This window comes from Gavia stellata, chromosome 13 (genome assembly GCF_030936135.1).
Source record: "Gavia stellata isolate bGavSte3 chromosome 13, bGavSte3.hap2, whole genome shotgun sequence".
Taxonomy (NCBI): Eukaryota; Metazoa; Chordata; class Aves; order Gaviiformes; family Gaviidae; genus Gavia; species Gavia stellata.
In genome coordinates this window covers 703,657-717,501 of record NC_082606.1, presented here as the reverse complement: position 1 = coordinate 717,501, position 13,845 = coordinate 703,657, and the positions used below count along the sequence as shown (strand labels likewise).

The 13,845-nt window shown below is 53.2% G+C and overlaps 2 non-coding genes across 2 annotated transcripts; both read right to left on the bottom strand.

The window, feature by feature from the left end:
• Window positions 1–10,050: 10,050 nt before the first annotated feature.
• On the bottom strand, window positions 10,051–10,122 carry TRNAQ-CUG (transfer RNA glutamine (anticodon CUG)). Its single transcript has one exon. It is a non-coding gene; the product is annotated as a tRNA-Gln (tRNA).
• Window positions 10,123–12,968: 2,846 nt separating this feature from the next.
• On the bottom strand, window positions 12,969–13,040 carry TRNAG-UCC (transfer RNA glycine (anticodon UCC)). The gene has a single exon. It is a non-coding gene; the product is annotated as a tRNA-Gly (tRNA).
• Window positions 13,041–13,845: the final 805 nt, after the last annotated feature.

The window sequence follows — 13,845 nt, the reverse complement described above, 5'->3', positions numbered from 1 at the left end:
GTTGCCTCTTGCCCTTTTGCAATGCACCTCTGAGGAGAGTCTGGCTCTGTCCTTTCCATAACCTCCTGTAGCTGGTGGAAGGCAGCAGTTCCATCCCCTTCTCTTCCCCTTTCTCATCTCTACCAGGCTCCACAAAACTAGTGCCCTCGGCCTCAACCCGTACGTCATGTGCTCCAGCCCTTTCATTCTGCCTGGTCCTCTGCCAGTACCTCTCTCCATGAGAGATCATCACAGCCTAGAACTAGGTGGGTTTTAAATGCAGACGTTGGACTACTCATGTGAAAGCTGACTTTGAGCTATATTTTGTATGACTGCATCATTCTGTGTGTCTGTTGCTGTTTTAAATAAAACCCTTTGATTCACATAAACCCCGTGCAAATCATAATCAGAGCCTGAGACCTAATGTTCTCTTTGTGGCTGTTGTGCAAACGTTTCCGGCTCATTCGACAATCTCAAGCCCTGTCTGGGGGAAAGGACTGTGTGCAGCAAAGGGCCTTGTCAGCAATGCCTTTATTGTTGGCTTCCTTGATAACTGGATTGAATGAAAGTTCATCAGGCTCTGCCACAGCATGTGTTTTTTGCCCACGAGCCGAGGGAATGGAGGAATCCATAAAAACAAAGAATAGACCAGAGGGTCAGGCAGGTCTCTTTCAAGTGACTTCTCCATGGGATTTCCATTGCCATGTCTCTCGAAGACTTGACCAGGGCCTCTCACTTCTTCAACCAGGGGTCTAGGCTCAGCTTGGGAGGTGAAGAGCCTGTTGGAAACAAGCAAATCAACACATAGGATGGCGATCAAAGAGATGCCTGTGTCCTTCCCTGAAAGAGACCTACGCTCAAATGAATCTGTTTTGCTCAGCATGGTCATCCCAGAGGCCAGAGTCCTGGATGGCCTGACTTTGAGGAGAGGCTCAGGGCAGGGAGCCAAAAGTTCACGGCTCTTTTTCCTGGGTCAGAGTTGGGGTGGCCCATTCCACGTCTCTCAAACTACAAAGGGACATTGGATCAGTCTCCAAGAACACCTGGGAGTCATTGTGATGTGGAGGAGTTGGGAAAAACCCTGAACTCCAGGCAAACATGAGTCACCCTGCTGTGGCCTTCAGTGTACATAGCATCCTGGCCTCAGGCATGCCAGGCATAACAGAGCTCATAGCCTCGTTCCTCCCAAAGTGCTGCTTTCCTCAACGGTATTTCCACACATTTTAGCAGCATTCCTGGTGCTTCTATGCAATCCTGTGCTGCTGCTGCCTTCCAAGGCACTGGCTTTTGGTCCCTGCTTTGTGCTCGAATGACTCAATGCACCCCAGAATAATGATGGTTAGAAAGGGTCTCTGGAGGTCTTCTGGGCCTATCTCTTGCTCTGAGTAACGTGGTTGTTAGTGAGTAGTCAAGTACTGTGGTGAATGGGGTGAAATCCAGCTGGCGGCCGGTCACAAGTGGATTCCCCCAGGGCTCAGTTTTGGGACCGGTCTTATTTAATGTCTTTATTGATGATCTGGATGAGGGGATCGAGTGCACCCTCAGCAAGTTTGCAGACGACACCAAGTTGGGAGGGAGTGTCGATCTCCTCGAGGGTCGGAAGGCTCTGCAGAGGGATCTGGACAGGCTGGATCGATGGGCTGAGACCAACCGGATGAAGTTCAATAAGGCCAAGTGCCGGGTTCTACACTTTGGCCACAACAACCCCAGGCAATGCTACAGGCTTGGGGACGAGTGGCTGGAAAGCTCCCCCGCAGAAAAGGACCTGGGGGTGTTGATTGACAGCCGGCTGAATATGAGCCAGCAGTGTGCCCAGGTGGCCAAGAAGGCCAACGGCATCCTGGCTTGTATCAGAAATGGTGTGGCCAGCAGGAGCAGGGAGGTGATCATGCCTCTGTACTCGGCTCTGGTGAGGCCGCACCTCGAATTCTGTGTTCAGTTTTGGGCCCCTCACTACAAGAAAGACATTGATGTGCTGGAGCGTGTCCAGAGAAGGGCGACGAAGCTGGTGAGGGGTCTGGAGCACAAGTCTTATGAGGAGCGGCTGAGGGAGCTGAGGTTGTTTAGCCTGGAGAAGAGGAGGCTGAGGGGAGACCTTCTCGCTCTCGTCAACTACCTGAAAGGAGGTTGCAGAGAGGTGGGTGTTGGTCTCTTCTCCCAAGTGACTAGTGACAGGACTAGAGGAAATGGCCTCAAGTTGCTGCAGGGGAGGTTCAGGCTAGATATTAGGAAAAAGTTCTTTACTGAGAGAGTAGTGAAACATTGGAATAGGCTGCCCAGGGAGGTGGTAGAGTCACCCTCCCTGGAGGTATTCAAGGAGCGTGTGGATGTGGCATTGTGGGATGTGGCTTGATGGGCATGGTGCTGTGTGGTGATACTCAAGTTGTGTTGTACATTAACATTTGAAGGATGTAGGAACTTCATGTAAAACCACATTCAGGGCGCCCCAAATTTGCAGGGACACCTCGTGCGCATGAATATGTATTTACTCTTGTAATTCCATACTTTGCATGCCAGCTTCTCTCCTCGGTCAGCACAGTCCAGCTGCGAATTTTTCTGACACAGGACTCTGCTCATTACCTGTTCCTTGGCTAAAATCCCCCTGGTGCAGCTACTGCTTCTGGTGTGTGACGATTGCTTTGGTGAATCCCCATGCCAGCTGGCCCAGAGTGGGTCATATCCCTATTCCCCATGGCAAATCCCCAGGCAGCAATCTGTCACCTCCACATCTCTGATCGCTCTGATCGCAGGGAGCTGCCATTTGATTAAACACTGTACCCAAGATGATTTCATACTGCTCTGTGATTGGCTGACAGCCATTTCTTGACCCCGTCATACCCACCTACTCTCAGGCAGACCTGGGATTGGCTGTCAGGACCAGCCAACCCTACCCGTGTACCCAGAAACACATCAGGCAAGGAAGCCCCCACTCACTGACTACAGGGAAGAGGTGACTTTTGAAAGCGGCATTCCCCATGGGTTCTCACATTGCTTTGTGACTGCCTGACGGCCATTTTTGACACTGTCGTGCCCACATGTTCTCAGATCTCCCTCTGATGGGCCGTCCACTTCCTTTGGACCAAGAAGTGTTTGGATACAAAAAGATAGACCATGCAGTGGTATCCACTATGGAATGAAGACAAGCACCTAGCGCAAGCGATATTCCTGTGGACGGCCCATTGCCTGCAGAGCCACAGGTGACCTCTCAGTCAACATCCAAGCCATGTTGTGACTGCTAACTCATCAGGTGCTCCGGTAGCAGGGATTCACTTGCAGATATCCCTGCCATGTTCCTGCTGCCAGCTCATGAAGCACTCAGACAAGGAGGACTTCTGGAAGAGGCTCCTCTCAATTGTCTTTGAAAGGTTATGGCAAGTGGGAGAGGTTCCTGAGGCCTGGAAGAAAGTCAATGTCACTCCATCTTCCAGAAGGGCACAAAAGAGGAACTGGGGAACTGCAAGCTGGTCTGCCTCACCTTGATCCCTGGAAAGGAAAAGGAGCAACTCTTCCTGGAAACCTTTTCCAGTCAAAGGAAGAACAAGAATTTGATTGGTATTTTCCATTGCACATTTCTGTGTGACTGAAGTCCCTTTTTTCTATGTGTGTGTGTGTGCATGTGTTTCTGTGTGTGTGTGAGATGTTGGCTAGGAAATCTCAAGCAGCACTAGCCAGTGAGTAGAGCGGACTGGCATCAGGGAGTGTCCAGGGTTGGAGCATGACACCGGACAAACAGGCCCTGGGCTCCAGGCATGCACGCTGCACAGATCTACTGTCAGGCGCAGGCTTCGGTGGACCTGCTGTTCAGTGGACGTGTGTGTGGGAATGATAGAGGGTCTGTGTCCAGCACTCAATTCTAGTCCAGAGCAGCCAGAAGGGAAGAAATGGATTAGGCCATGTGTAGTTTTGTGTAGTGAGGAATGAAAGACAAATAAAACACCACCATTCCTCCCACTTTTACCAGGCTCAACTACAGTCCTTCACCGCAGACTACTCCAGCATGGGTTCTCTATGTGCTGCAGTTCTAAACAGGAAAATCTGTTTCAGCATGGGCTCATCCACACACTTCAGGCCTGTCAGGAAAATTCTTCACTGGCGTGGCTTCTCCACAGGTCGCAGTGCCTTCAGGAGCATCCACCAGTTCCAGCATGGGTGCTGCAGATACCATAAGCTTTGCAGATGGCTCAGTGTTGTGGAGGCAGCTGGAACCAGCTGTGTCTGGCACAGGGCAGCCCCTTACCTCTTCTCACAGAGGCCACCCAGCAGCTCCCCCTCTGCCCTCCACTACCAACACCTAGCCACATATAGCCAATACAGTGCCCACTGGGAATACCTGCTCAGCCCTGCTCCTGGCTGGACCTGCAAGTGGGCACAGCAGCAGACTAGGACAGAGAAAGCCCCCAGGTGGTTGAGTCAATCTCATTGGTGTCTCCTGAGCTAGCACCAGCCTTGTCCTCCTCCCCAGCTGCAGATTCCTGGAGGTCCCCTCCTGTGGCTGGGAAGCTGGGGATTGAGCTGCCTGATGGGAAGGGAGAAAGACCTGTGTCCCCAGGACACCCACTGCCTTGTGGGGAGAGCTCTGTGCTGTGCTGTTCTCTGCCTGCTGCTCCACACCCACCAGTCTGCCTTGCTGAGGGTCACTTTGGGAGTGCTGGCTGCTAAGACAGCAATAGGAGAAAGAGGGTTGCTGTGGCAGAGAGAAAGGGCTGAGGGTGTGGGAGGGCCATGGCCATGGGTGCCCAGAGAGCTGGAGTCACAGCAGTGCAGGTTAACATTTGCTGTTAGGATGTAAGGGAGAGGCAGCGGCTGTGAGGAGTAGGGGGAAAAACAGTTAGCGGAGGATGGTTTCAATCCATCAGCCTCTGGGTTATGGGCCCAGCACACTTCCGCTGCGCCACTCTGCTCTGCCCGTTGCTTTTATTGGGACGTCCCAGAGCCCTGCCTGATGCTCCCTGGCACTGCCAGCACCAGTGTCTGTGTTCATGCCTCTTTTCCTTTCTCTTACCGGCACCCATGACCAGACAGGAAAAATGTCTCCCTGGAAAGCTCAGTGGCAGTGGGCCTGGACTGGGTAGTGCAAGGGCCTTGCTTTGCCCTTCTCACCACATCTCCTGCCCATAGCCCTGGATGGGGACTGTCTCTTTGACCACTCGAGCTGGCTCCGCAGGCGCTGAAGGAACCCCAGGCAACCATGTGGAGGAAAGCAGGGATGGTGGTAGCTGTGTTCTATTAGACCCCACTTTGCTTCTCAAATTTATCTGAGGGGGACTCCAAGGCTGCTGTGAACACTAGGGTGGGGACATTTCTGCAGGGAAGATGGTGGCCTTCCAGCAGCACCTCCAGCCTCCTGGGGATGTGTCAAGCCTTGAACAAAAACTACAACACCTTCCATGCAGGTTGTTGTTGTTGTGTAGAGGGAATGGCCTGGGAGAGTGCAAGAGATACATGGAAAGGACAAAGTGGAGCCTGGCTGAGGAGAAGTGAGGAGGGTGAAGGGAGAATAAATGGGAGGTGTGGATGACAACAGGAGGGAGTTTGTTTTGGTGCAATAGGTTTGTCTAGATCTTTTTGCCAGCACTGGCAAAACAGGCAATTTCCATCACCAGATGAAAGCAGCTCCAATTCCCTTTTGGCTCTGGAGCAGGAATATTTGGAAAATGACGTTGAGGAATTGGTGTGAGGAGGTGGTACATGTGGCAGTGCCTGCCTGCATGCAGAGCAAGGGTGGGAGGTGGTTGCAGTGAAGAGGGTGAGCACTAGGAGTGGCTTGAGGAAGTGTGTGTGTGTGGAGATCTCCTTGCAGCTGAGTCCCATTGATCACTATATTCCTGAAAGAGCCCCCATCTTCCCAGCTCTCCCCAGCCACCCCCGATATTTTGGTGGTATGAAGTGGGAGCAAAATATTTCAGCTCAAAGAGGCAAGGGCTTAATCACCACCGAGGCTCAGAAAGGGAAAGAGGTCCGAGCCCTAGAACATTTCCATTGCAGGGCCAAGCTGAGGCAGCCCAAGTATCAACCTGAGTAGCCACCATGACAGCAGTTCAGCCCACAGAGAGAGATGGAGCGGACTGAGCTTACCTCGTTCCTTGAGGAAAGGGAGGCAAGAGAGGAGGATGCAGAGCCTGGAGCAGCACAGCCTTTTATGCTGTGTCCCAGAGGCCTGCAGGGCCACAAACGTTCCTTGCTTATGAAGCTTCTAAACACGTAGTAGTTGCTGCTTGAAGAGGCTTCAGTGGTTATTAAGCCATTGCCACTTTCATCTGAAATGAAATACCATCAAACATTGAAACAATTCATCTGTGTCCCAGATTCATAATCCAATTAACTTGGAGGTCTCAGGCTGGTATGGAGGAAGATTTCAACTGGGTTTGTGTCATATGGACTGCCTTTGTCACATTGCCCTCTTCATGGTGAGCGTGGCATGGTCATGGTCAAATGGTCATGATCAAATTCAGCTATGAGGGGCACATCATATCAACTCTCAAGTGATTTCAGCACAGATACTCAGGCTAAGCCTGTGGAACAATTCTCCCCATGGGTCATCATAGACACACAGGAGACTGTGGGTAAGATTAGGCAGAACGTTAAATGGCACAATCCCATACAGGAGAATTGCCCGTAAACCATCGTAGGGACGCAGGAGACGATGGTAGAGGAGACTCATTTCTCCAGGGATGTGGCAAAGCCCAATGGTAAGGAAAGACTGTTGTGGGCTGGAGGGAAGACCCTGTGGGTAGGAATGATGGCCACGAGGACCTTGCTTACACTCATCAGGCTCTACCACAGCCTGGTTTTGTGATCAAAGAGATGCCTGTGACTGTCCCGAAAGAGACCCACAATCAAATTGACCAGTTTTACTTAGCGAGTTCACCCCAGAGGCCAGATGCCTGGATGGCCTGCTTTTGAGGACAGGCTCAGGGCAGGGATCCAAAAGCTCACGGCTCTTTTTCCTGGGTCAGAGTTGGAATGGGGTGGCCCATTCCATGCCTTTCAAACTACAAAGGGACGTTGGATCAGGCTCCTAGGGTACCTGGGCATCATCGTCATGTGGAAGAGTTAGGAAAAACCCTGAACTCCAGGCAAACATGAGTCACCCTGCTGTGGACTTGAGTGTACATGGTTTCCTGGCCTCAGGAGTGGCAGGGATACAAAAGCTTATAGCCTCATGAAACAACTGGTGCTTCTATGCATTGGCTTTTGGTCAGTGCTTAAGGGCTCGAATGACTCAACGCACCCCAGAATAATGAAGGTTAGAAGGGACCTCTGGAGGTCCTCTGGGCCAATGTTCTGCTCTGAGCAGACCAAACTTCCCAGTTACCTCAGGAAGCTCTAGGACTTGTGCTGTTGACTTCTGAACACTGCCACTGTCAGAGGGGTCACTGTCTCTTGGGCAGCTCTTCCAGGGCTGCACCATGTCCCCTATCACTTCTTGTCCCACAAAGACAGCTGGCATTTCCCTTGTCACAGCTTGTTAGTGTTGACCTTGTGCTTTCACAGAGCACTGCTCCGAAGAATCTGGCTCCATCCTTACCACAACCTCCTGTAGCTGTTGGGAGACTGCAGTTCCCTCACTTGCTTGGAATTTTCTTCTCATTGGCCCATCTGCTACTCAGGTACCAGTGAGCTTGCATTCAGCATCCAAGTCACGTGCCTCCTTCTGTCCTACCAGGGATTCAGGCACAAGTGACCTCAGAAGCACGTTGCATTTCCGTGAGCCTACTCTGGCCCATCAGCTGCAGAGACAGAAGTGACCGTAAAATCAAAATACAAACCACGCGCCTGCTGCTGGCCCAGCAGGGAATGAGGTAGAAGGGAACTCACAAGCACATAGCCCAAACTGTGCATGCTGCTGCTTATCAGGAACACAAGCACCTAGCACAAGCCATGTTCCTGCAGATGGTTTATTGCCTGTGCAGCCAGTCGTGACCTCACAGTCAACATCCAAGCCATATTCTGTCTTCTGTCCAGTCAGGTACTCAGGTTGCGTATCGATGTTTGGTGGTATGAAGTGGGAGCAAAATATTTAAGTTGAAAGAGGCAAGGGCTTAATCACCAGGGAGGCTCAGCAAGCGGCAACTGCTAGGTGTTTAAATGCTTCATGAGAAAGGAATGTTTTACACCCTACGGGGCTCTGGGACACAGCATAAAAGCCTGCACTGCTCAAGGTTCTGCATCCTTCTTTCTTGCCTCTCTTTGCTTGAGGAACGAGGTAAGGCTGAGTCCACTCCATCTTTCCCTGTGGGCTAAACAACTGTCACAGTGGCTACTCAGGTTGATACTTGGGCTGCCTCAGCTTGGCCCTTCAAATGTTCTAGGGCTGGGACCTGTTTCCTTTTCGACAGGCGGTGGCTGGGGAGAGCTGGGAAGAGGTGGGTTCTGTCAAGCAGAAGGGGATCAGTGGGGCTCAGCTGCAGGGAGGTCTGCTTGCCAAAATTTCCACCTGCAGTAAATGGTCTCTCCTAAATAAACAAGTGTACCCAGTGCCTTCTTCAGTGCAGCAATATTTCTTTTAGAGATGGTGTTTCATCGGTCTTTCCACAGGTGCTCTGTACACACTGTGCTGGGTCCTATTTGAAAAGTGGGTCAGCATTCCTGTGCTGTGCAATTCGGAGGCCATGAAGAGGCCTGTGTTTTTACACAGTGTCACACCTATTGTGCATGTCAGCAAGATCAGCTGCAGGCACTTTCTGGATGTGGAGCTAGAACTGGGAATGGAGGACAGCAAAGAGTGCCTCAAACAGATCTGAGAAACAGAAAGACAGGCTGACATTGGGGTTGGTGTTTCCTCTCTGCTCCATGTTTCAGGTTTGCCTCCCTCACCAAGAGATGTCTTGCTTCAGACCCTGTCTCCCACGCCCCTGCGGTGCCTCTGGCCCAACCCCACTTGCAAGCAGCTGCAGTGAGCCCTGTGTCGCCCGCTGCGCTGACTCGACGGTGGCCATCCAGGCCTCCCCGGTAGTGGTGACCCTGCCGGGCCCCATCCTCACCTCTTTCCCTCAGAGCACAGCCGTGGGATCCTCTCTGTCAGCTGCTGTTGGGAGCTCCCTGAGTGCCGGGGGGGTTCCCATCTCTTCTGGGGGCTCCCTTGGTCTGGGGGGGTCGGGGCTGTGTCTGCCTCCACTCCACTGCAGTCTGAACTGCTGAAGCTGGTGAATCATCCCCTTTGCAGCAGGAAGGAAGACGAGGACTCTGCAGCAGGAGCATGGCCATGGCTTGCAGACGGGCTGGGTATCCTCATCCCATGTGGCAGGAGGGACCTGCGCCCGCTGCTCCTCGCTGCACAGCAGGCCTCACCATCCCTCCTCTGCCTCTGCTTTGCTCTGAGCTCCTTGAGAAAGGGCTCGTTCTCTTCTGCTTTGATGAACCTCCTGCTGACAGGGGGAGGGTGCTGGAGTTAGGGACTGCTCTTGGTGGGCTGGGATTGCCACCAGGGAGAGCAGAATGGGAAAAAGCATTTTGGTGTGAACCCCGCAGACGTGTTTCTTGGTCTCTGTTCTGTGCCACTGCATTTGCTCCTTCTCATTAAAGACTTTGTGCAGCATAGCTGGAGACTTGTGGTGGTTTGTTCTCTTCCCCCCTGAGTTGGCCAACGCCTCTGCAAGGAAGTGCGAGAACCTGTGTAAATCACTGCCCATGGCAGTGATTGTTTCCCCTAGCATTGGGCATTGCCAGTTGTGGGTGGAACTCTATGAACTGATACCAGAGCACCAAAAATTAGCAAGCAGCCAAGAGAAATACAGAAAAGCCTCAGAGAAATGGATAGAGCAAGTAACAATGGACAGGGGTGGAAATACACATAATGCCACACACAGTAGTCCTGTTTTACTGTTTTACTGTGAGGGTGGTGAAACATGGGAAACGGTTCCCCAGGAGCAGCCATCAAGAAAAAGGGAGCAGAGAGGGGACAGGGGCCAGTACTCAGGTGTGGTGGGCACAGGGCAGGAGAAGGGACACTGATGTCAGTCCCAGGGCTGGGAGTATGGGAAAGAAGGAAGATCACGAGTGACGCAACAGCAAGGCAAGGGGATAAGGTGTAAGCACAACGAGGAAAGCTCCGAGGGAGCTAGAAGCTTGAGGTCCCATTGAGATTTGAACTCAGATGGCTGGATTCAGAGTCCAGAGTGCTCACCATTACACCACGGGACCTCCTGGACACCTGCTCTCTTTTCCCTGCGGCCACCCTCGCTGAGCCACATGCTCCTGGCTGAGCCTGCCAGTGTCTCCATCTCCCAGGCCATCACCAAGCGCAGCCTTCCTCCAGGGCCACTGGGCCCTCTAGTCACAGGGCCTTTTAAGGGAGCGGTAGACCCCTTTGTTCAAGCCTGCCATGCCCTCTCTTACAAGACCCAGGCTGTGAGAATCTTGCTTTATCCTGATAAGATCTCATTATGGAGTTTACAGCAGAACCTCTTCAACGTTGCACCTCACAGAGTACATTCATGGCCCAGCAGTCAGTGGTTCGATGCTTGCACGTGCAGTCTCTGCTGCTGCTTACTTTTACCCCTGTTTTGGACAGCCCGTCACTCTGCCTGGGTAAGTTATTGCCTCTCCTGTTTCTCACCTTGTAGCTCATACTAAGCAGCCATTAGCCAGATATCCTTGTAGTCCTAGCTGAGCTCCTGACCTTGCCGAATAAGACGACCCAGAGAGAGGGCAGGGCATGAGGTTCAACAGAGGGAAGAGCTGGCAGGAGGACCCAAAGCAGCTTGCGCTGGGTTTCACAAGCTGGACTGCCTTCCCCTGCTAAGATAGTCCTGGCTGACATCAAACCCTGGTCCTTTCTTCCAGCACACGCTGGCCCCTTCTGCCCCAGCGTGGCCTCTCCCTCAGTGAGAACGCTGTTTTCTCTCCCAAGGCTGCTCCAGACTCAGGTACATTTCACTGTGAGCCTCATGGAGCTTTCCCTCATACCCTGGGACCACCACACTGCCTGCTCAAGAAGGGTCCATGCACACAGGAGGCAAAAGCTGCAATAGTGCTATCCTCCTTCCTGTTGAGAGGAGGGCCCTTCCTCCCAGCAGTCAGACAGGAGGAAACACATGCAGGGACACTATACTGCATCTCACACTTAGCACGGGACACTGAGGACACAACCTCCTGGTGCCTTTGGACTGCCTGAAGCACTGGTCTGACAGCCGGTACTTCTGAACCCACAGGACAGGCCATGATGTCATGTCCAAGCCTAAGATACCAAAGAGCAGCTTACATTCCGAGAGGGCATGAGAAACACCCAGTCACTGAAGAAGGGTTAAATCTCTACAGATTCACAACTCCGAAAGCATGTCCCGGAGAAGCAGCATTGCTGATGGCTTTTCTCCTCAATCCCTGGGATCCGCAGGCCCGAGCAGGGTGGGAGGGGTGTTTGGGAACAGCAAGAGCAGGGACCAATCTCTGAAGGTCTTGCAAAGAGCTGGAGGGACCCCCACCTCTGGGGGCTGGAGCACAGGGAAAGGGACAGCCCTTTCCCATGCAGATGCTGTGCCACTGCAGAAGGAGGGTTGTCCCTTCTAGGGCTGAGACAGTGTTTCTCCAAGCAATGGAGGGTGTTCCTGGGGCTCTGCTAGTCTCACCCAGCACTCAGGCAGAACGGATTCTGGGCGAGTGGGTTGTGTGGGCCAGCGCAGGCAGCTTCCTTGCTCAGGGCACTTTGTCCTTGGTTTCCTTCCTGGCAGCACTGCTGGGGTTGCCGTGGTCCCCAGCCCATTTGCTTCCCCAAGGTCATGGCAAATGTTCCTTCCACTGTAGCCTCAAATGCTGCTCCTCCCTGGGGGACGCTGCGGGGAGGACACTTTGTGCCCCCCTTACAAGCTTCAGTGGTCAGCCAGAGATCACCCAAAGCTCCCCAGCACCTGGGAGCTGCAGCTCAGGCTAGGCTGACCCACACAGGAAGCCACGTCACTCCTGGGTCGTGCACTGCCGAGGTCCTTCTGGCTGAGGACAGGCTTCGGCAAGCCAGAGAGCCACCTTCACACAGGGGAAGCCCCCTCACCTTCTCTTGAACCCACACCTCCCAGGGAGACTGCAACCTGAATAGAGCACCTTAGACTGCTCCATCTAATGCTTCTGCTAATGCGGCCTCTGCTGCTCCTCCCTTAGCGACTGCCAGAGGCAGCCCAGCTCAGCCAGCCTCCTCCAAGGGCCGCTGACAGCTGACCGCAGCTCCTACACGCACTTCAGACCACACAGTACCCAGCACAGGGGCAGCATCTCACAAGGCCAAGGCAGTCCTTCATGCGAGCAAGCAAAGGAACCGTCAGCAAATTATGGCTCTGCACATGCCAACATCTGGACAAGGGGCTCCAGGCACACGTCTACCTTTCCCATGACTTCCTCCATTCCCTCCAGAGCCTCAGGAGATGGGAAGACAAACACTTGGCCTGCAGTGCTGCCTCATGGATGGCTCCTGGGGCAACAAGGGTGCTTCCTTCTTCCCTGCTCGGGACCGGGAAGGCTGGGCAAGGAGGGCTCTGCCACACCAGCCCCTGGGGGAATGCTGTGCCTGTCTCAAGGAGTCAGTGTGTGGGAAAGGGGCTGGAGAGTCAAGGCAAAAGGACAGGAGATGCAAGACCAAGTGCTGAGCTCCAGTTCCTGTGGGGAAGAGGCTCACTTACTGCCCATGGTGCAGAGGAAGGAGGGCTGGGCCTTGTTGCTTCATGGAAGGAGCTAGACTGAAAGGCATCTCAGGAGGTCACTAGTCCAAATGCCTACTCAAAGCAGGGCTAGCCCCAAAGCTAGAGCAAGTGGCTCAGTGCCTGAGCCCCATTGAAACTTGAGTGTGATACCCAGGCATGGAGAATCCCCAAGTTCTCTGGGCACCTGCTCCAGAGCTTCAGCGCTCCCTGAGAATCTCTGACTGGTCCAAAGCAGCCCCCTGAGTCTGCTTTTGCCAAGGCGCGGGCCTTGCTAACAGCCAGGGCTGTGTGTGCTGGGCTGGGAGGTGCCCAGAGGCCTGGCCATGAGGCTTGTGGAGCCAGGCTGAAGAAAATTCTCTCTGCATTGGCCAGGAATTGAACCTGGGTCAACTGCTTGGAAGGCAGCTATGCTCACCACTATACCACCAACGCACCTGTGGGCATTGCTGCCTCCTGCTCCTGCTCCTGCTCCTCACAGACTGGCCGGCCTCCTCCCTCCAGACCCCTGCACACGTAAATAACCTCAGCTGCTAGGCTGTGTGTGTTTTCTGTGTGGGTAAGACATTGGCTAGGCAATCCCAAGCTGCAATAGCTGCCGACTAGGGGAGATCTGTATCAGGTTTGGAGCAGGACACTGGACAAACCAGGACTGAGGTGCAGGCATGGACTCTGCACAGGCCTATGGTACAGCCCAGGGTCCGAGGGAACTGCTGGGTGCATGTGGGAGGGAAGGGATCTGTGTCCAGCACTGGTCTCCAGCCCTAAGCAGCTAGAGGGAAAGAAAAGGATAGGGCCATCTGTCTTGATTCATGCCTGTGTGAGTGCTGGCAGTGCTTCTGTGGGTGCTGGTAATGGTGCCGCTCCCCATCTGTGTTCATACGTGTGCTGGCTGTGCATGTACTGTGCAAGTGTACGTGTGTTTTGGTGTATGTATCTGTGGTGGTATTAGCAGAGCCAAATACCCACCCAGCTGCCCACTCCTTTCCCCACATTCAGCGCACTGAAAACAGGATGAGAAAACTCATGGGTCAAGATAAACACAAGGACATGGCTTAGCAAAAACTGTTGTGGGCAGTGTTTGGCTTGACTTGGGGAAAAAATAATTTTTTGCTAATTGAAACAGATTCACGTAGTGAGAAACAAAAAGACAAACATAAACCACCGCCTTTCCTCTGCCCTGTCCCAGGCTCAACTTTACTCCTTCACACTGGTCTCCTTTACCTGCCCAAGCGGGATG